Raw genomic sequence first — 22989 nt, forward strand, 5'->3', positions numbered from 1 at the left:
TCCCCCTACAGATGACGTGGCAACCCTGCCTGTCGCAAACGCCCAGGCTGGGGGCGTGGTCATGAACTGGGGACCCGACACTTTAGCAGGGGTAGGCGGTGGAGGGCAGACCCCGCCCATCCATGCGGACAGCTGAGGTGCAAGGGGGACACGCCCTTCCCTGCGCTGGGAGGGCCGAGGACCAGGCCGTGGGCGCTGGGCAGGGGCGACCAACCCTAGGGGCGTGGCCCTGAGCTTCGTGGGTACCCGCTGCCGCTCTCCGGGACACTTCTGGGTGCTCTTCCCCAAAACATGGAGGAAACAATTTTGTACAACTCACTTTGGGAAAGGGGTCTGGATTCGCTTTGGAGCAAAGACATTTCCAGCACCTTTGGACTACTTGGCATTGGGAAAAAAACTGGCTGACTTTTAATATGCGTATTAACTGGATTTAGGCATAAAACCCGTGCCATATATATTCCCGAAGAGACCGTGAAGGATTTAAAAGTATTTTTCACAAACAAATCAGTCCAACTGGCACAGACTAAGCTCTTACAATTTTAAAAGGAAATTGTATTTTCTGGAAAGATTTGGAAATCTACATTCTAGCAATCTTTGCAGTGTTTGTTTTTGGACATCAATATACGTGTGCTGTTTGTTGAAAAACTATATAGTGCCCCCAGTACTTGAGTTTATTCTAATGAAGGTTGTTTTTTGTTTTTTGTTTTTTTTTTAAGAAACTCCGCAGCTCCAACATGAAGGTCCTTTAGTAAGAGCCTGGAATCATCAATAGTGTTTGTGTATCTTACTGTCCTTCGTGTATCCACGATTTACTATCACAAGCTGATTTCAACTTTGCTTCTTGGAGTGCAGCCGTGCGACCCGGGTCCACGCGGATGAAGGTTTGTGTGTGCGAGATTCGTAGCGGTTTCAAAGGTGCTCTTTTCCCGGGCAGCTCCGTGTGATGAAGCAGCAGGCCAAGTTCGTGGATGAGACCACCGCTCCCTGGCTGGGTTTTGTCCCCTCGCCCATCTTCAATCTCCTACGTAAAATGTGGGTGCTAAAATCCCCCTCACAGACACCCATTCATGTTTCCCCTATGTAATCCTTCACAATGGACATTCTGCCACAGACTTAGGTCTAGAATCTAGGTAGTTATTTTCCAAATTGCCTCAAAATATATCTTAAAAAAAAAAAAAAAAGAAAGAAACGCAGCATCGTAATGTCCCAGTGAGTTCAGCAGGCCGCCGTGCCCTTTCTTACCTGGCAGGTGCACTCACTGACTGACAGGCAGGCAGCTCTCTGGACGACTCATGTGATGTCTCTACTCAAAAGGTGCTGTCACTCAAACCCCCTGAACTCAGGAGCCCCCATGACTTAATGTAGCGACACAGCCTTGGGGACTCGGGTGGACTCAGGACAGCTGTGGCTGATCCCCGTTCAAAATCGTTTCTCACCCCTGAGCTTACGCTCTAAGTTATTTTAAATCAAATTAACACGCCATCAGCCCAGCACAGAGTGAGACTAGTGTATCATCACATTCTTAAACATTCATCAGCTCTCCGTATTTTTTTTTTTAGTGTTTCAAGGGTTTGTCTACCAGAAAAATAGTTGTGTTCCTTTGCTTTCAAATTTAGACTTCCTCCTGAAGGAAAAAAAGAAAATATATACATTACTATATTGTCCTCAATGCCCCCAGAGCGTATATTGAAGTTAAATTATATCGGTCTTTCAAAACTACTCCTCTATGAATAATTAATCATTTAAAGAGCCAATTTACAAGAACAAAGCCTTTTTTTTTAAAAAAAGAGAAAAACCTTTTTGAATAGAAAAGACCCCAAGGATAATATGAAGTTTGGAGCGAAGCAAATATAATAAAAAAATTGAAGTCATACTTGGAGCTAGATTTTGCTTTTTTTTTTTACATTTTTATACTGAAAAGCCACTGTCACTAGCGCTGCCATGGTGACTTGCAGAAGCCGTGCCAGGCCGTGGTCAGCAGGGTTTATTTTTAGGGGAGAAACCAGCCTCCTTGATCTGCGACTTTGCAGGAATGTGCGATGAATCCCTCGGAGGTCTTGTGGGCTGGGAGTCAAAATAATTTCAAAGTTAACCCCCAGCACCACTGCTGCCGCGGGCACCGCTCTGCTGTTACGATTGACCATGGAAATGAACCTTGGAAAATTAACGGTAACATGCGTGTAACAGAAAATAGGCCTTTCTCTCTCGGAAAAAAAGTATTTGTTTTTAAAATGATGGTAGAACTCTTGCTTATGTAGACTTTAAAATGTTGGTGGGGGAGAGCAGAATTGCATCAGTGAGAAACAGAGGCTTGGGTTTTTAAAATCTTCACGTGACACAATCCACTCTGACTTTATGATTACATCATACTCCATTATGTGCCGATACGCCGAGAGTGCTCATTGTATTAGAATATTGATAACATCTTTCAGACTTTCAACGCTCCATTCAAAATTCAGTTTACAACCTAGCTCTCCCAAGCTTTTTGACTTCATTCCCCACTAATGATGTTATTTGCATGCCTTACTATTTCTGGGGAGATATTGTGAATGTATTCCTGGCCTCATAAATTATACAAGCATCTGTTCTTTCGATCGACAGGATGGAATGTTTTTTGCATCAACCTGTGTGAAACAATGTATATAATACAAATTTTATTTCCCATGAGCTGTTCGTGAATACTGACTTGGTAATAAAAGAAATGTTTGCATGATTAGGATAGGATGGAGGAGGAAGGATGCAAAATAGCAAATACCAAATGCACTCCAAAGTCCCATCTGTAGGAATTTCAGAAAAAAACATGATATTGAAATAGATGTGACTACATTCCAGGTTTCTAGTCTGCAGAGAAATTTTCAAACGAGGTGAGATTAGCAGAACGTGGCCATTTGGACGGACACAGCGGCACTGCTCCTGCAAGTCTCTCCCTCCCGGCTTTACTACCATATAAAACAGTATCGCTGGAGAAGAGGAAAGTTGGCAAGACTTTTCGATACTGAGTTCTGATGTCCGTTATGCGGATGCTGGTTTCCTCCAGCCAAGTCCCCACTGTAGGGACTGACCTTGAAGAACATGGGATCGAAAGTGGGCTTGGCCAATCAGGAGCCTCGCCCAGAGTGGCCAGGGGCGGGAGGGAGCGGGGCCACGCCCCCCACCCCTCCCTCCGCAGGAGACTGTGGGCTGAGTGAGATCCGGGTCCCAGCCAAAACAGCCAAGGGGCCGCTACAGCTACAGATCACGTCACTCAGGAACTCTCACTGAAACGAAATACTTCAGCATGAGGTCTTCATCAAACACGCACCATGCGATGTGCATGGATTAAGAATTTATGCATTGATTTTGAGCCTTGTTAATGACCTTTTCCAAACCTGAGAGTCTGTATTTTTTTTGTCGTTTTTCCTACTTTTCATTTCCTTAATCAAAGAGAATGATTCTATAGGGCTCAATTAGCATTTTCTTCATCCCTCATTTCAGCAGACACACAGGCCCCAACTCGGTACAATTTAGTTAGCAGCTCACATGCGTTTTCTTTTATGAAATATTAATGGGTCAGCTTGTTCCTTGAACAATAAGACCACAGGGCAACTCGGTTCATTGAGATCATAATTGAGGACAGAAAAACAAAGACTTCCTTCATTCAGTGGTCACTCCATGTCTGTGCCGACCAGGAGCATTCCTTATGAAATGTACAGCAGTAATCCAAACACTTTAGCAACTTTCAACAACTCGCCGTACCCTTTATGCCTGTTTCTCTTCCAAAAAAGTCATGCAGAAATATATATAGAGAGAGGAGGGTGGGTGGGGGAGGGGGAAGGGGAGAGAACGAGGAGGGGGGGAGAGAGTGAACCCTTCCACACAAACTGTCAAATCTTCAGTCTTGAGCTGCTTCCCTTTTCTTTTTCTTAAACTTTTTTCAATTAGTTTATAAACTGTATTACTTGTATTTGCTGCATGTGTACAGCTTAGAGGTTAGACAATCATATACTTTACAAAATGCACCCCCATATTGCCGGTGCCCACGTGGCCCCAGAGTTATCGGGATGTTATCGACTGTTCCCTGCTCGGAACTTTGTAGCCCTTTGGCTGCTGTGACTACCAGTCTACACCTCCCAGTCCCCTTCCTCCTTTTCACACAGCCCCCCAAATCCACCCCACCCCCCACCAGCTGTCAGTCTGTTCCACTTTGCTTGTTTTGTTCTTTAGAATCCACACATCAGTGAGATCATGGGGTATTTGTCTTTGTCTGGCTTACTTCCCTTAGCATAAACCCCTGTAGGTCCATCCATGCTGTGGCAAATGGTAGGATTTAATTATTTTTGTGGCCAAGTGATATTCCATTGTGTGTAGGTACCAAGACTTTTTGAAAAGATGTTTCACGTCACTAGGCATCAGAGAAATGCACATTTACACCACAGTGAGCTATCATTTCACATGGGTCAGAATGCCCACCCTCGAGAAACCAACACACGAGCATGGGTGGGAATGCAGACCGGTGCAGCCACCGTGGAAAGCAGTACGGAGTTTCCTCAAAGAAAATGGAAAGCGGAGCCAGTGACTCCACTTCTGGGGATTCACCTGGAGACCCTGAAACCCCAATTCGACGGCACGCAGGCACCCCGGGTTCACTGCGGCATCATCCACAGCAGCAAGAGCTTTGGAAGCGGCCCAAGTGCCCGACAGACGAGCAGGCAGGAGCTTCTATCTTTAACACCTTTTTGGTTGTGGAAGTATCAGCTCAGTTTTTTCCAAACTTATACGAAGACAACAGGACGTGTACCCTGAGACTTCCAGGCCATCTGACCCACCCTGTCTGAGCTTTAAAACGAGGCAGAAGAGGGACCTGGAATGGAAGGAGGACCCCAGCACCCATCTGGCTCCCGTGCTGGACCACCATCCCCGGGAAACGTCCTTCAGAAGCAAACGGCTGCTGCAGCAGGCCATTTCTTAAAAATGAGGTCTCCGCCCACGTGCCTCTTTCTTAGTCCGTTTCCCCTGCGGGCAGTGGGTCCCCCAGGACGGGAATGGTACCTGGTTCCTCTCTGGGCCGGAGCCCCTGTCTTTCCTTGAAGACAGCAGGGGCTCAGGAGGTGCGTGCTGCCTCTCCCTCAAATAGCTGGTGCCCAACAAGACGCAGCCTGTGTCCCCTCTTTACTATTTACCTGACTCTCTGGGGAGCGGTGTGGCAGCTGCAGACTTCCCAGGGGGGCGCCTGCGGCTGGATGTTCTGGAACCCGAATGCTGGTCTCCGCAGGTGGTCGCCCTCCAAGGCAGCGTCAAACGGGGGCAGGCACATCTTGGACCTGACACAGAAACACTGGAAGTCAGTGTATTCTAGAGCCTTCTTTTTCCAGCACCTCCATGTCTCAAAAGTGGGTGACTATTTCACTGTCCAGCTTTCACGCTGTGTCGTGCTTCGACACGGCTTTCCCGCCAAGATGCGGATTCACTCCGTGTCCTCTACACTAGACACACGGTGACCCAAATGGCAATTCTTCACGTGACAGTGAATTCCTGCTTATGGCTCAACACAAGAAACTCTGACCCCAAAGCAACACATTCTATTATAACAGTTACCTGGAAGGCTGAACACCTTCCAATAGTTACCAACTCATTCGACAAAGTCAGTCAGAATCTGCCCTCACCCCTTCCTCACCCCGGGGAGGCAGACTTCCCATTATGAAGTTGTCCTTCTGGACGGAGAGCTATAAAAATACTTTATGCTTCAGGCTATTTTCAGCTTTTATTTTCTGGCAATAACTGGTCAAAGAAAACTCCTCCATTCTTTTTTTAGTGGTTTTGGGAGTAACGAAAATAGTTGGCTCGGTGGAGTTTTTTGAGCTAAATATTCATTTTTTTAAAGTTCCTTTCACATTCTCGGTTCTAAACAGCGCCCTGTTCTGTAAGATCACCTGAACGGTGCATCATTTTGCTCACATACAAAATCGTAACATGTGATTGCTGATGTAAGAGGAACCCTGAAAGCGCACCACTCTGTGGGCCCGAACTACAAGGCTGCAGCTCCAACCAACGAGATTAGCCCCACGCAGTATTCCACCGAGCTCTTCTGAGTTTCCGAGCTCCACCGGAGACCTTTGGGCATTCCGGACACACGTTATCATTTCTTTGTTATTAAAAATCAGTACGAGGCAGTTAAAGACGTCTGTGGGAGACAAGAGTTATCAACCAATCAGCTTTCCTTTTCTATTTGGGCAGCAGCTCAAGTAGAAGGAAGGGGCCTGTTTCCCCACAACCTTTAAATAGAGCTTTTTACGTCGGTTGAAATCAGTATTGTATTGGAAGGGCAACTTTTGTAAACCTCTGTGGTTACTAAAGAGACCTTACCGGAACGGACAGTAAACTTTTAAATTTAGATGTACATCCATTATCACGAGCCTGGAATATTTTAGGAGAAATAATGGAATAAAAATATACGCGGCATACTGAGAAACACAAAACAGATGTCTCCTAAATTTCAGCGTATTTATACACTGGTAAATAGTATATTTTTCCATAACGTGGCATTTCTTCTTTAGGGCAGTTCATGTGCATTTGTGGGAGGGCGGGGGTGGCCCACATTTATTCCCAGTTCTCCTCTCGAAGCCGCCCTAAGGCAGTTGCTCAAAGTGCAACCGAGCGCTTCTCTCTGATGGAGAATCTGAGCGAATACAGATTGACGGTCTGCACGGAGATGCGTACTGCCCTGCCTTCGTACAGGTCCAGCAGGCGGTTTGCTCATCACTCACTCCTGGTTTCGTGTTTTCGAAGGTCTCAGAGACTGGTCCTTCCCAATCTGGAGCTGCGTTCCTTACGTCTGTTCCTACAGCAATGGGCTGAAGTGGGAGGCGTTGTTCATTCCCTGGCTCAACGCTTTTACCGTTTGCTTTGAAACTCCCAGCAGAGTCTGTTCAGGTAGCTGAAGCAAGACCTTGGGAACGTAAGGAGACTCTTCTGGAATCGGAAGTTCACGGTCCCAAACAGGAACCGTCTGTTGGACTAGAAAGCAGTGAGTGGAAGAGCCCCCTGCCGCCTCCCTGCCTACTTAGCAACTCCACTGCCCCCGACTCGGGGAAAATATCCGTCCACCGAAGCTGCTGGGACTCAAGTCGGTCCCTCGGCACAGTGCAACCGAGAAGACAGGCTGGCGGGGGCGGGGGGACAGGGAAGGCCTCTAAACGAGCAGGGTACCATGCCCTGGCAGTTTTACCGCAAAAAAAAAAAAATGGAAAAGAAACTGAAATCGCCTTCTCTTTGTTTTCGTGAAATTCAAAGTTATGAAAGTCTATGGTTTAATTTTAGAGAGTATCAAATGAGGAATTGATACCAAATAGGGCATGTGTTTTACTTTAAATAGATCTGTTCTGCTTCCTGGGTTATAGATGATTAACAGAAAGTGAGTATAAATTTGAATTATTTCCCATTCAGTTAAGAGCTTAAACATTCATTCTCGTAAAATGGGATCTTAAGAAATAACTCCTAAATTAATGATTTATTAAAAAATGCCCACCAATTGTTCAAAGTTATTCTATTCCCATTATTACAAAACATATCCTAAGGTTATATTTCCTATCAAAATAGATTAGTAACTAAACTTCCAGTTCCTTGGATTTTTTTATTCACCTAGTATAAGTAAGTTTACCTCATAGAAGAGGAAATGGGTACTTCCAAAATTTAAGTGAGTCTCCTTATGTTCTCTAAGTACAGAGACAGAGCCTGCATGCAGTTCCTAACCAGGGCCCTTTCCCGGGCTCACTTCCTCCTTGAGGCACTCAGTCAAGTTCATGGTCAAGCTGAACCTCTTCTCCTAGCTTTCAAAACCCTCATCATTGCTCCAACCTTTGTGTGACTTATGGTTCATCTTATGAGTTTACTGTTCATGCTGTTTCAGTCAAAAAGTAGTACCTACAGTTTTATAATACTTAGTGACATAATTTATCCCTATTCTGGTTCTTTCTAGCTCTCTTTTCTTAATGCATTTGAGAACCTAGCATTTGGCAGTCCCCTCCAATCAGCGTCACATTCTGGTGCCCCCTGGACAGTGAGTGTGCTCTCCAGCCAGCCCTTCCCTCCCATGTCCCCAAAGCCACCGGCAAAGACACTTGATCTCAAAATGTCATAACACATAAACCTCCATTTATGTTTCCTTTGAAGAGCAGGGAGGCCTAATGGGCTTTTCCTTTGTTATTTTTCCCTAGGACATGGAGTCGAATGCCTTCTGTTTTTGCAATAAATAAAACTTTTATGTCGTTCTGAAACCTCTGGACACATCACCGTCCCTCCCCCTCCTCCTTTTTCAAAAGCAGCTAAGTCACTTCCCCACATTTGAAATTAAGGAGAATAGATCCAAAGTCAGAAACAGGAGAAAATGCTGGGGAAACACGAGCCCCCCCACTATGTACGGTCTCCACATAGTTTCCCGTCAACAGCCAGAAACCGCGAAAGACCTTCAGCCCTACTGGGCGCACGCGCGGCAGGATTCACAGTATGCCGTGAGGGGGTTCTGCCAACATCTATTATTCAGACAGATATTCAGGGCGACTCGGACACTAGTTTGAATTTTGCTCGTTAGGGCTAACCTTGCCTTACATTCTCCCCAGCCCACAAATAGATCAATGGATTCTTAAAGACAAATCCACTCTAAATGTACAGAAAAAGGGAATATGGGAAGCAGAAAGTCCACAAATATGGAAAAAACCCAAATGAGCCCGTACAAGCCTACCCTGAGGTCACCAGTTCTCGGCAGAGCCTGGCTGCTTTGTCCCCGCAAACCCGGGCCCCGCCCACAGTGACCAGAAGAATCCCTGAGCGTGACCATGTGCGAGCCGTTTCTCCATGACCCTGGACAAGAGGACTCGGGGAGCAGGTTTCCCAGAACCCAAGAACTAGGTGGTCCAGGACGTGGGGTTTCTCTCTCTGTGCGTGAGTGTGCACATGTGAACACATCATTCACTGTGAGCCATGTCCCTGCATTATCATCCGACGTCTAAGGAACACTATTGAAACCGGTCAGAGAGAATGCCTCCTTCTCCTGTGCAGCTGGACAGTAACCCAAGTTGAAGGCCACCCTCCACCCCCCGAAACAGAGTGGTCGTGCAGGAAGACAACCCCGAGAGCCAGCGGCCCGGCCCTGCCTAGGCCCAGGTGAGGGCTGCACCCTCCCCCGCACCCCTCTGTGTCTGGGTGTGAAATGGCAGCTGCAACCTGAAGGCAGGGAAGGGGAAAGGGTTTCTGTCTTCCAGAGACTGCTCTCAGGTGACAGCGCTGTCACCTGCCTTCGGGCTGTGTGTCGTTCCTGCCCAGGCTGTCCCTCCTGGGAGGACTCAGCGCTTGAATCAGGGACAGAGGCGGCCAGGAGCGGGACGGTGCCTTAGCCAACGGCATGGAGAAGAAAAGAACGACTCTGGATGGCCTCTTTTTGTTCACAAGTTTAAGTTCAGTCTCGGAAAGGGTGGCACCCTTCCCTGGGTTAATTCTAAGCAGATGTGGTCCCCACTGGAGACTGGCCACGTCATTCGCTCCCTGTCCTGCCTCAGTTTCCCAGTTGCAGAATGAAAAGGGTGGGCTGGATAGCCCCTCCATCTGCCTCCATTTTAACAGTCTCTTTTCTCTAACCATTAGGTCCCTGAAAGTGCTCTGGGAAGCACTGAACAACTGTCGCCCATTAAAAAGATGAGCAGAAATGACCCCGGAAAAAAACGGACAGAGATGCGCCGGGGAGAGAGGAACTCGGCTTCTTCAGACTCCCCCTTGCCTCTCCGGACCTGGCCTCTCTCGGCCTCTGCAGTCCAGTCACACCCGCCTGGCCCCTGCACACTAGTCCCCCGACACAGGTGAGCTGCACCCCGGCACCTCCCCCGAAACCCCCCAAAATAGCCTGAACGGGGTGCGGGAGGAAAACGGGTCTTTCTTTGCTTTGGCCGGATCCTCCAACTTTAATCCCCATTTCCCACGTTGAAAATAAACGCAGCTCGTCCGTATTAATGGGACCGAAAGGGTTTCTGGCTTTAAGTCCCCTTGTGTCTAATGGGTCTGGAGAGGATGGATGATGGATTAGCGAGGCTGGCGTCTTACAGAGTGGCCCGAAGACCAACTCACAACTCTGTGCGAGCAGCAGCTGTACGGATGTGGCAGCAGTTGTACTGATGTGGCACAAAGACCTCGTCAGGTCTTTAAAAACAAAGCCTTGCACAGCCCGACATTCTTTCTACTCATTCAGAGACTCAGAAATTCCTATTGTAGGAATCCTTTAGAGAGTTTCTGGCCTGTGGGTCCCAGAAGGCACCCCCCCCCCCCGCAAGGGGCTTTAGTGTAACAGCCCAAGTGATTGGATTACAACGACCTGAACTAGGTCTAGCAACAGCACACAAAATAAAACGAGGACGTATATACATACCGAGCAAGATCATACAGCAGGGAAGGAAGTCAACATGTAACTACACGCAACAACGTCGACACGGTGTAGAAACACCATGCTGAGTGAGAAATGCTAGTTCTAGTGGGACCATGCAGAAAACCGTTTTTGCAAAGGTCAGAGAGGCAAAACGATCCCATACACAGAATCAGCTCAGGCCAGCGGCAAGGCCACTGCGAAAACCTGCGTGGGTCACGCAGCACACACTCCAAGGGCATCGTTCCGATCAGGCCCAGGTGGGTGTGAGGGTAGGCAGCTCCTCCATTTGTGAAGGACTCACCTTGCACACCTGTGCGTGGCGGCCTTGGCAGTGGGACCGTCTGGGGTGGGGGAGGGAGGAGGGGGCGCGTTTCGCGCTGTTCTGGTTCTCAGCCCGGTGGTAGATGACGCAGTGTCACAGGGCAGCGTCTGATCCTTGGTGTTCACCAGGGAACAGATTCCCAGAAGTCACCCGAGCCTGTCGGCTGGGCTTTGGGTAGGAGAGAGTGCAGGTACGAACCAACCGTGTTCCACCTACGGAAGGTTTTTCAATCTTCTCTATTCTTTCGCCCCCAGAATCTCTATTTTTTTTTTTTTGCTTCCAATATAAGAAAAACAGATACTTCAAATCAAAATACTGCACTATATATATAACTGCACTATATATCTATATCTATATCTATATCTATATCTATATCTATATCTATATCTACATCTATATCCCCATTGAGCTACATCAGATTCTACGAGTCATGATTTTCCTCCCAACATCAACTCAGTGTGGTGACCTCTGTCCTGATGCTGTGAAAGGGGGTGCGTCCACTCGTCCCCACGCCACACAAGCACCCCCGGTGGCTGCCCCGGTGTAGGAAGCACGCAAAGGGCCCGGGCATTTCCGGGAACGCAGTGCGCTCCCCAAACGTCCTGCCTGACTGCCGAGCCCTTCAATTCTACGCTGCCTGCAAGAAGCCTGTAGAAGGTGGGATTTCCCGACCAAAAATACTAGGAATAAAAGCTGGCCAAATCACTTGGGAATCTAGCAAGTCATGTGTTCGTAGGGCTTGTCTTTTTCCAAAGCAGAGAGACACGTTCCAGTAACACATGCTCTCTGCTGTTTCAGCTGGAGCAGCGTCATTTTAATTAAAAAAATAAACAGAAATGCATCCCAAGGGCGTGTTAAAGTCACTTATTCTCAACAAGCCTCTTGCATCTCAATCTTGGTATGATTTAAAAACTCATTAGATTTTCAAATTATTTAAATTACTGGAAAATACATGAAGTCTCCTGTTGTATGTTTGGAGCATGAAAGCAAAGTCATCCATCAGTTACTAATCTAACGCCTCCTCCTAGACAAAATGTTTTGTTTTTAATAACTATAATATATATATATAAAACATTGGATAGTATGAAGGTGTAAAATACCTGATCACATATTTCTGCCTATCTGTATTTGAGAAAATGCTCACTACTTCTGGAAGAATGTAACCCCTCATTTTTATATCTGCAGGAACATTTTAAGTAAAGCATTAATTTTTAGAAGGTTTTTACTGTTAAGTCATTATAATAAACTTTCAAAAGAACATCTTCAAATTTAAACTTTTCTCTCTGGTGACATCTGAAACACGATCTGTGTTGTGTGCTATAGAAGAATTAATTCGGAGACCAATGTTCATTTATATATAATAATCACCCTATTATACATCGGTTTGACATAAACCACTTCCCTTTGAGAGAAAAATATTTTGCCTATAATTCTCTAATTCTTGACCACCAGTTAATGTGTGTCTATAATATACCATCACCATGTCAGGTATAAGATGACAATCTTAAAATCAAACAAACAAAATGGAGGGGAGACTGCAGAAAAAAGGGGGGGTCTATAAAGTAGTTAAATTAATGTCTTTTTCCCCCCGGATTGCTTAAGCCAACTGATAAGCCAGGTCTGAAAGATAATTTGCTCGATTTTTCTACCAGCAGAGAAGGACAAGGGCAGGCCCGGGAGAGGAGAGGTTTGAAAGACGCCCTGACAGATTATAACCGGGTGTCCGCTCCGCTGACGCGGTGTCCGGACCGCCGGGCTGCGCAAGGCTGTCACTGAGATGCCATCCGAGACACATAGGCCCGATCGCGGACACGGGAGCCCTGCAGAAGTGTATTTGGTCTGCAGTTGCGATGCAGATGAAATGGTTCCTTTGGTGGTGCCCTGCCGGAGCCTGCTGTCCAGAAGGGAGACGTCTTCGTGCGCCTGTCTCAAGCTAAGACAGAGTTCGTCTTCCATCCACATCATTTCGTTAACACCACATACAAAGCAAGGTGTACCGCATCAGCAGGGCGGAGCGTTCCCCGTCATTATTTTAGGTTACTTTATGACTGTGTAGCGCTCAAAAACATGTGCCCCAAATCCCCACATCTGGGTTCAAAGTGATGAGACATGAACTTCCAATGTCTCCGTGTGAGCCGTCAAGCAGCGTCTGTAGCTTAGAAATGAAGAACCCTGTTGATTTCCTCTCTTTTGTATACGTTTTTCCCCTTGAAGAATGGGGGCACGTTTTGTTCCTGAGACTCGGCGGAACACACACGCGCACACACGCGTGTCTGACTCGGGAGGAAGTGCAGCCACTCACCAACAGGAACAAGCGTTACTGGAACATGGTGAAACCAAACACTCGGGGGTTTTAAATTATGATTTCAAAGGCGTGTGTTACACGCTCAGAGGAAACTCTGCTCGGGAAGTTTTCCAGCAAGCTCACGACGTCTCGTCCTCTGAAACCAGACGGAGTCTGAGCCCCGGTCCTGCATCCGGTCTCTGTCCCTCGTTCCCTGGGCCCGGCTGACACTTGGGTCAGAAACACACAGGTGTCTCCGGACCGCAGAATGACAGCGGTATTTCCAGGTTATACTGAACCTTACGTCTTAAGCGTTTATAGTTTGATTTTTTTAATGTTAAAAATGAGAAGTATTTTTTTTAAAAAAAAGTAGACACTGAGTGAGGACTATTTTTGCCAAGACTGAATCTAATATTATAAATATCACTTCTACCCATCTCTTTAATCTCATTACACATCAGTACGACTTCTAGTTTGTCTTCTAGGTGACAATTTGGGGATGATTGAAAGCAGCCTGTCTCATGACCCAAAATGACACTTTTACTCTGTCAAACCTATGTTCTCGGCAGGGGGGCCTTGCCAATAAATGATTGGAGTTGGTGTGAATGAGGAAAAGCTGCCCCCCCGCCCCCTCGCCTGCCTCGTTTTCCTCTTTCTGCCTTGACCTATTTTATTATATCACTGCATCACACATTCCTAAAGTCCTGTTTCTGAGTGGGAATTTTCTGGAACGCGAGCAGTGACTTTAAAAGTTAATGAAAAAAATTTAAAAGCTTAGTCGGTAGGATTCCAGAACCAATCAAAGTAAAACGACCCAATCGCCTTGGACGTTTTCACAAAACGCCCATCAACAGACAACCGGCCACCTCTGAGCAGAAGCCCATGCCACACGTCTGAGTGCCGGGCGCTCAGCGGAAAGGCCTCCCGGTGGGCACCGCAGGGGCGCTCCCGGCGTGCGAGCCACCCACCTGCGGCGGACGGCGAAGGCTCCAGCGCTGCACCTCCCGGAGCTCAGGACCGGTCCCGTGGCGCCAGCCCCCACCTGGCGACAGGTGCGGAGCTTCCCAGCTGCGGATGGATTCCTGGCCAATCACGAGTCCAAACCTCTGCAAAACACAAACGATATGTAAAAATGCTAGGATACAAAAAAGAAATGAACTCTGCTATGGATTCTAAAAAGAAGTTATCTATCTACACAAGTCTAGGAACAGCCCAAGACAGACGTAGAAGTTCCCGAGACCCAGGGCACCGTGGTTAAAAGGGAACAACAGCAAATACGGCGAGAAATGCAAGACGTGTGTCCTTGGCGGGGAAAGACCGTGGACAAAACACTGGATATCTTATGTCTGTCTTCAAAATTGATTTTTAAAAAATTTGCGTCGACACTTTCCTGGAATCCACAATTGCTCTGGTTGCAAGGATCAGCCCAAGGCTAATTTCCTGACAAGATCTTTGGAGCAGGGAAGGCAAGCGAACCGAAGACTACGCAAGCCCACGTGGCTTTCATGGCTGGTAAAATACTCAGTGGACACCGGAGCGTTAAAACATCTGCCGGTCACCACAGGGACAGTTCCATAGACCCGACACCGTGTGTGTGTGCAGACAGAATCAGCAGCGTTGGAAACGTGCAGAATAGTGTCAAACCATCTCTAATCAGAAGACGACACCAGAGACATCTCTCATCAGAAGATGATACAGGCACTGGGACAGAAGGCACGGTCATTATTTAAAATCGACTATTACATCACGAGAGGGCTTGAACCACTAGGAGTGTAAAATTCCAGAAGAAATCATTCAACAAAGAGAGGGACTGAATCAAACTGGCGATGAAGGCAAATAAAAGTATATCATGGAGAACGCTGCTCAGTTTTGGAAGACGCGTGGGAAGGAGGAAATCACTAGAGCATTTGTAAACAAAACAAACACCTCGTCACTGCTTTTTGCAGAGGTTCACGCCGACTTCGAGGGCCCCTCGGCCTGGTCTGCGGCCGGCCCCGACTCGCCGGTCGGAATTTTGATGAATAAGGTAACTTATTCCACTTTAAAGACAGGTTAATTCAGTTGTCATGCCCTTTTTAAAGAATAAAAGCATCCTGAATAAACGACATGTAGATGTTACCAGCCTGAAACCAGAAAATTGTTCTAGGCATCGAGGAAGCCCGACATACAGTGGGTTTTGCTCAACATTCAACAATTCTGCAGGTCTCCGGGGCATCTCCTGATTTTTAGCAAACGGATAGGTGTCTAAAAGACACCAATCAGAGAGATTAAACCAGACAGATTAAATCTGACGAACGAGGCACCACGGGAGCCCAAACGGGGCATCCAGGTCTCAGCGTACCACGAGCACCCATCTCTAACTTAAATGAGTCGATTCTCTTCAAAATACTTCGGGAGGAGCCTATCTTTGCGGGGGCGGGGGGGTGCTTCTTGCACCATAAGCACTTGAGAAAATGAGAAGAGACAGAATTGTGACTAAACCGTGGAGAGAACCAAGGGCAGGAACAGAATCTGGTGTCACTCTCGAAGAACACCCCCTCCACTCTACATGGGGGAACTGGGAATAGGTCCCCAAGGCACAGAGGGTGTCATCGAGGGCAGTACCTGCAAGTGCTCCCCACGGTGACAAGTTACACTTCTGTGTCCGGTTCCAAAACGGGGTGGGTCCCAAGTGGCGCGTTCTCCGGTATTGCAGCTTCTGGACCTGCCGGAGAAAAGATGCAAACAGTTAGGGCTCTTAGGATGTGTAGCTAATTCCTCCCGTAGGACAGACAGGAGTCGTGGCTGCTACTGTGACAGGGCCGGGTCCCCAGATGTCAGGGCTGCAGACAGGGACACAACTTCGTTATCACAAGATCACCCTCCCCGTTGAACTCCGTGGCCCTGGCACTGACGTCAGCACTTCGGGGACGCACGTGCGAACCGGAGGTCATAGTGGGGAGGGGGTGGGCGTGGGACCCTGCCCCTGTGGGATGGGACAGGCCCCAAGCACTGAGTGTGTAGGAGAGTGTTGTTGGACTTCCAGGACGGCTGAGGGCTAGGACATGTTATCAGCCAACGCTGGGCTTGCGAAGACAAGAACCAAATAATGAGGTTTATCTCTAAGTACCCCAGAACTATGGCTTGTCCATCTCCTAAGAAGATAATGTTTCGACACAGATTTAATAAGTGGCAGCTCTCCGTGAAGCTGTCTTTGCTTATTAGTGTCTGAGAAGAGCGAACAGGAGGCCAATCTGCCTGTATGGAACCGAGAACAGCTTCTCTGTCATCATCTCCCACTGTTCCCAAAAGTCAACAAGTGATCAAACCCTCTACGAGCCTTTATGCCCAGGCGAGAATCAAGGGGCCGTACTTCTGTAAGAGGATTTTTAACACGACATGGACGTGGGCACATTTCACTGGGGAAACCAGGGCACATTCATGCACAGGTTACTGAGACCAACTGGAAAAAGTCAACTGAACAATCCCTTGCTTTTCTGAGGTTCTCAGTTACTCACCGCTGAGCACGGGGCATTGGCTGACTCTTTTTTGCAGTGAACAGCACAGGGGACACTTCAGTTCACCTCCCAACGGTCAGTTCTAGATCCATCCCAGAGACGGGGGACCTGCCCTCTCCTCCGCCCCGGAAACCCTGTCCTGCCCAGATGCCAGGCTCTCCCTGGGCTGCGGGAACAGCGCGGGCCACTGTTCGCTGACTCGCACTGAGCTAACGAACGGTGGGCCACTCAACAGCCGCCGACCGTCGTGGGCAACTCCTGGGCCTCGTCTCCCTCGCTCTGGCGAATTCTGGAGTTACAAGAATAGCGTGCCTGTCTTTTTAAATCTGGCCTATTGTTTCCGACTAAGGAACTCCCGAGGGCACAGCCCCAGAGAGTGCCCATCACACCATCATCTGTACCCACATACCACCGGGAGATGTCCAGTGCGTGGCTCCATGGCCACGTGGGACAGCCTTGAATACCTCTGAAAATGTGTGTGTGTATATATATACACATACATATATATATACATTGAATCCTGAATGATTCGTTCAATACGTTAGATGTTCTGTAGTTGACTGGCATCTCACATTTCACAGGACCTCACCAAAGTTTAAATATGAATTCAGACGGTTTCGCAGCACTTTCAAAAGCTACAAAATCTATCGGGACAACAGCTATGCACGCTTCAGGAGGGGACCTCAAAGGGGGCGGATGATTAATTTCTTTCCTGGCAGGTGGACAGAGGATGACTAAGAAACCGTGTGAACCAAATATTGATAGTTCAGGAAAATGACACGCAGGCATTTTTTTTAAACAGGGGGAGCAGGGCTCAGTCTTCCAGGTTCTCACTGGGAGTCCGTACACACTCACTGGGCATTTACTCAGGTGGACCCAAACAGAAAAACCTTCACGATTTAATCACTGGAATCGTTCATGTAGCTTGTTCCGTTTAAGCCAAACCAAGCTAAGACTTCCTGGTTTATTTAACAACATCCACAGGTAGAAGAATAATGTAGTATATTTCCCCCATGGCCTAAGTGTTAAGATTCCTTCATTCCTGGATTCCAAGGACTTGTCTTGCCTCCCAGATTTCCTTGTGCCTATTATGTTTTCCCTTCCTTTCAATATCTTCACACACACACACAGCACATTCCAAACACAGCAAGTTAGTACCCTCTCTATTCCTCCCTGTTATTCCTTAAAAAACTAGTGGACGTCCGTATTTCAGACGTATGGCCTTCAGCCCGTCTGCAGGCTGACGGCTCGGGTTCTCTGCTGATTGCTTTCTTCCACCCTCAGTATTTTGGGGACCGTCCCAGGAGAGCGGTGGCGTAATGCACAGGTAATGCCATGTCTACAGGAAGGGCCAGAGCTAATCTTGTACTGTCAGGAGTTCTGTGAAAAATCGTCTCGTGGGGTCTTACTTGTTCCCCGCTGGGAAGGTGCCCTCTGAAAGCAGGCCACCGTATTTGATGGCCTGCAGGAAAGCCGTTCCCGTGCACTCAGAAGCTCCCGTGTTCCGCCTACACTGACCTGGTCTCCACCGCAGGCTTTCGAACGTGGCACAAGACACGAGCTCACGTTCGCTGCCTCTTGAAATGTGTGCGTTTCAGTGCGAGGAGGAGTGTTTTAGGTGAGGGAGCTCCGCCGAGTGTTTCCTGCAGAAACACCTGCATTACGGAGCTGCTCTCCGACCAGGGCGGGAGTTCTTTATGCAAAATACAAAAACCCCTCGTGACAAGGGCTTCTCACGCAGGGGCGATGTCTGGGGGTAGCAGTGGGGGGCGGGGAGGGACGCTACGGGCAGCAGTGAGTGGAGGGAGGCCGAGGAGGCTGGGAAAAGCCGTACCACCCTCACCCAAACGACCGGGTCTGCAATGTCCCCGTGCTTCTGCTGAGAAACGCCAACCCCGGCACTTCCGCTGAATAGTAGTTAACATGGCATCGCATATACAGTTTAATGATTATGTCTCTTCTCAAACATCCCTAACCAGTTTCTGGGAAAATATTTTCTTGGCCTAAGTCTAGGCAAAACTAGAAGCACGCACAAACAAGCAGAATGACTTAGAACAGGCTGTTCTGCAGGCTTCCTGTGCGTCATTTTGACGAGCGCCGAATTACAGACTCCCTCCGCTCTCGTCAGCTCGGTGACTCCGTTCACGTTAGTGAAACTCTAAGGAAAGGCCCCAAATCACAGTGAATATCACGTAAGCTAGACAGGCGCCCCTGTCTCATCATGTTACTGAGTCTGTCGCTGTGATTCGTCCTACAAACCACCCGTCCACACCTTGGGCTTTCGGACCCCCACAGGGGCATCACGTTCTCTGAAATCTTTCTGGGCTGCAGCCACAGCTTGTTTAAACATGAACGAGACTCAGGTGAGTGACGTCGTCCGCACCATGGGCTGCAGTCTGGAGCCAAGCAACTCATGTTAAAAAAAAAAAAGGTGAGAAAAGTAACCAAGTGGGAGGAGGGAGAGCAAGACACCAAACTGTCCAAGACAGACATGGGATCAGAGGGGAGGTGGGGGTGCAGTGTGGGGAAGCGGGGAGAGGACAGTGGCCTGGCTCCCCGTGACAATCTGAGGGACCTTCTCCCCAGACTCCACGGGGCGGCCACACCTTTCACTGCCTGGTTCCAGCCGCGGCTGCAGCCGCAGAAAGAGAAATGATAGCTTCCAACCCATCATTTCCCCTCTTACCTATAATCCCCCAGTTCCAGTCTGTCTGACTACTCAGCAAAGTTGTGGGGTTTTTTTTAGGGTGTCTTTTTTTTTCTTTTAAAAACACATGCGTGCAGCTTTGGGAGACCCCCCCATACGCTCTCCACGCAGAAGAAGCAGAAGCCCGCCCTGGAAACCCTCAATGAGGAAGAACGCCCTGCCGGGACGTGCAGGGGCACGAAAGACACATGGGACCGCCTCTCGTAACAGAGACTGTCACGGTGTCACTAAAAGCCACCACCTGCTGCAGGCCTTCCTCCCAAACCCGCTCTGAGGCCGGGCAGACCAGACCGAGGGCAGACCAGACCGAGGGCCTCCCGAAGGCCTGCGCGTGCGCCCCAATAGGCTGGGCCCAGGGAGAGCTCCGCGGTTCACTTCTATGCATCTACTCCTACGTTCAAAGACAGCGAAGATGAAAGCTATCATCTGACACGTGTCACATTCAGTGGCACTGAAATGCGTGTTATCATGGCCCCAGCTCCCTGCGGTCCCCAGTGTATTTACGTGTCCCCCTGCAAGGCTGGCTCGGTGACCTGGCCAGCATTTCGGGAAAAAGCAAAGGGAAGAGAGCCAGGTTGGGGGACAGTGGTCTGTACGGAGAGAACAAGTGTGTCAACTGCCCTGGGAGAGGGACCGACGCACCTGAGCCCAGCCCACGTCTCGGGCGCTGCCCGCTGGTCTTTGGAGAGGAACCATCTCTCTGTTCAGTGTCTGGGGGACCGCCGTCCGAGATGCAGATCTCGGCCTTCGGGTTCCTTGACGGACGGGCCGATGATGTTGCCAACATCCCTGCCGAAAAAAACAAAACACAAAGGGAGACAGGACGTGAAACTCAGGCCACTCTAGGCAAATGAGCCGTTCGTGGAGGTTAAAACTGATTTTTACCCCCAAATCAATCCATTAGCCCAAACTGATTTCTATCCAACCCATTCATAGAGGTCCGCCAACTTTTCACATCCCAAATGTTCTCCTTTCTGGGGCTACCAATCTGGCCCCAGAAAACACTGTTTGGGTTCAGCCCACATTTAGTAGGTCTGGTAGAACAATAGCCAGGGCCTGAGGAAAAGATGAAACAAACAGTTTTGGCTGCGTAATTAATTGTGAGAATCAGTTTTCACTTGGATGCATCTCCCATTGGAAAAAGGTTTGAAATTATTAAATCATATTCAGACATTTGTTAAATAAATCTGGGTTTCATTGCCAAACATATTAAGTATATTTGCTTTGCCTTTTACCATTTCTCTAAGGAGATTAATTAATCCATCTGAATTATACAATGATATCTCCATATCATCTTTCTAGCTCATGATAACAGTTGAATTTTCAAAAAGAAAATCTTGAATGCGATTAAGCAATATGTGCCCCTTTCAATTAGACTAAATGAAAGCAAGCAAATGTGTTTCTTTCCTTTTTACTAATGAATTAGAGAGTTCTGGTATTTTGCTTAAAAAATACTATAAGAGACGCTGTTCAGACAAAGGGTCAATATAAATAAATAGGTCAGATATACTTGAAGACATGCAAAAATCACAGGGAATCAGGCTTGCTGTTACAGAAGCTGACACATTCTGAAAAGGTCACAGGAACACCGACCAACCGGCCCGCATGGTGACAATCCCGCGGTGGTGGACTGACCCCGTTACCGATTCTACCCAGAGGGCCTCCCTCACGCCATCAGGGCCGCTGCCTCGAGCCCCACCTTACAGCTGGAGTCTCCAAACACGGCCTGCATCCTGCCCTTTCCTCCCACACACGGGCCCCTTGAGTTTAGGAGGCAACACTGCTTCGATAGCTCACTGCTCAAGAACTTCCAGGGATCGGCAAAACTCATTTCAGAGGGGGAAACTGAGGCTCAGAGACTCCCCAAGGCATGCTAACAAGGTCCCCCGACTTCTGCACGGGTGCTCGGCCATACCCTTTTGACGGCAAACAGACGAACGCTTTGCTGCACTTAGATTATTTTAGAGACCACGAGGACATAACAGTTTCATCAGTGAGTACCAGGACCTCATTCAAAATGCCATGGAGAATTAGGAGCAAGCAGCCTGGGGAGGGTCCCTAGAATGGATCCTGATGGGGACGCTGGGGTGGCAATGAGGAGTTTGTGCAGAACCCTGGAATGGTCCTGGGGCTGTCCTCGGTCACCTCGCACTGGGGGACGCCTGTGCCCCCCACCAGCTTCTGTTCTCTGTCACTGACACTCCCTTCGAATAAAGAAGTTTAAGAATCTCAGGAGCTTGAAAGAAAGTAGTAGAGTCCAAACCCGTGTTCTTAATTAAAAAAATGTGCTGTGATTTTTTAAAATTAAAAGTCACAGGAAGCCCATTCCAACTATTCCAGAGGCCTTGAACCTGTCCACTCAGAACGGCACCACTGCATGGACAGGACGGGAGGGGAGCGACGTGTTCTGAGACCGAGGGCTGGCGGAAGATGTCGCCTGAGCTCAGGCGCATGTGAAGGGGGACGAGACACCGTCACACCGTCCAATGACAACTTCGACAGAACCCCGCCATTTAAAAGCCCCTCCTCACATACAACAGAATCTGCGTCCCATGCGGATTAAAGAACACAAGCACACAGCAGAGTCACAAATCTCAGAGGGCAGCTGGGAGAAGACCCATCCTTTGCATAAAAAAAGATGATTTTAAATGAGTATTTCAAGCTTTCTCCCTCCCCCCACCCCACCCCATTACTTCTGGCTATGCTATGAATTAATGACCAAGTCCTTTTCCTCATTTTTTTCTTTCCCCACACATTTGCCTTTTCATCTCTGAAAGTCGTCCTGGCCTATGTGAGTTCAGGAAGCAAAGCAGCCTGCCCTTCGGGGGTGAGCAATGGCTTTCCTTTGTCCCTGGGCCTGCCTTTGCACCCACTCGCCTGGCGTGGCGTGGAGGCCGAGCAGACAGCCCTCCCCGAGAGACGCCAGAAGGGGCCGTGGGAGCCAAGGGCCCTGGGCTCACAAGCTCCAGCCTGCCTGCTTGGCAGGGCCCAGATGCTGAGGTCTGCATCTCCAATAAACCCTCGCTGCCTCTCCGGCAGCGACAGCTTGGGGCTGCTGGGAGGGGCATCCTTTCATAGGAAACACACTCACAAGGATGTAATATTATCTTGCTGAATCCTTTGATTCAACAGGGTTTCTTCTGGCTTCCTCCCTTTATTCTGCAGACCCGGTGAAGGAAGCCTGGGTTCATTTTTATGCAACAACGTCTCTCTGCTGAGCTCAAGATCTTTTTCACCATGTGCTTAAAAAAAAAAAAATTCTCGCCACTGAATGTCTTTTTACAGGCTGAAAAGACTTTTAGGTTCAACAACATTTGTTAGGCTTTGATGCAATCAGATGCAATTTCAGCCTCCTTGAAACGCACGGCTCCGCCCTCCCCCCTCCCCCCAGCGTCACACATGTGTGACGGCTCGCAGCGCTCCTCCTGGGCGTCGTGCACATGCAATCTATTTTCCCCGAGAAAAACGGGGTCTTTGTGCCTTTGTCTGTGGGCGCTGCTCTGTGCTGAGTCCTGCCAGAGCCAGCACTGTCGAGGCATGGGGTGGGGGTGGGGCCTGCCAGCCCCCCCCTGCTCTGTTTCTGTCATTTCTGGCCACTCAGCAGTATTTATTCGAAGGTCTCAGAGAGGGGCCCGGAGGGAGGGCGGCTTTTCACTGATGAAAGCCTGACTCGGAGGACTGCCCATGCTAATGACCACGGGGAGAGGGGGCTTCGGAGAAACTTTTACGGGGCTCTAATGAAAAGGACTCTTTGGAAATGGCTCATTTACAAAATTGCACATGGTAACATTT

At 48.6% G+C, this 22989-nt stretch overlaps 1 long non-coding RNA gene across 5 annotated transcripts in view; it reads right to left on the reverse strand.

Annotated features, from left to right (window-relative positions):
- Window positions 1–531: 531 nt before the first annotated feature.
- Window positions 532–22989, reverse strand: part of LOC119060702 (uncharacterized) — a 50141-nt gene continuing 27683 nt past the window's right edge. For all 5 annotated transcript variants that reach the window (XR_008390534.1, XR_008390538.1, XR_008390537.1 and 2 more), the window contains 5 exons: window positions 19840–19986; window positions 15598–15697; window positions 13962–14099; window positions 5160–5300; window positions 532–1624 (listed from right to left, as the gene is read on the reverse strand). This is a non-coding gene — a long non-coding RNA (uncharacterized LOC119060702). The remainder of the gene's footprint in view (window positions 1625–5159; window positions 5301–13961; window positions 14100–15597; window positions 15698–19839; window positions 19987–22989) is intronic.

Source organism: Artibeus jamaicensis, unplaced genomic scaffold (assembly GCF_021234435.1).
Source record: "Artibeus jamaicensis isolate MK-2021 breed Jamaican fruit bat unplaced genomic scaffold, CSHL_Jam_final scaffold_754, whole genome shotgun sequence".
Classification (NCBI taxonomy): Eukaryota; Metazoa; Chordata; class Mammalia; order Chiroptera; family Phyllostomidae; genus Artibeus; species Artibeus jamaicensis.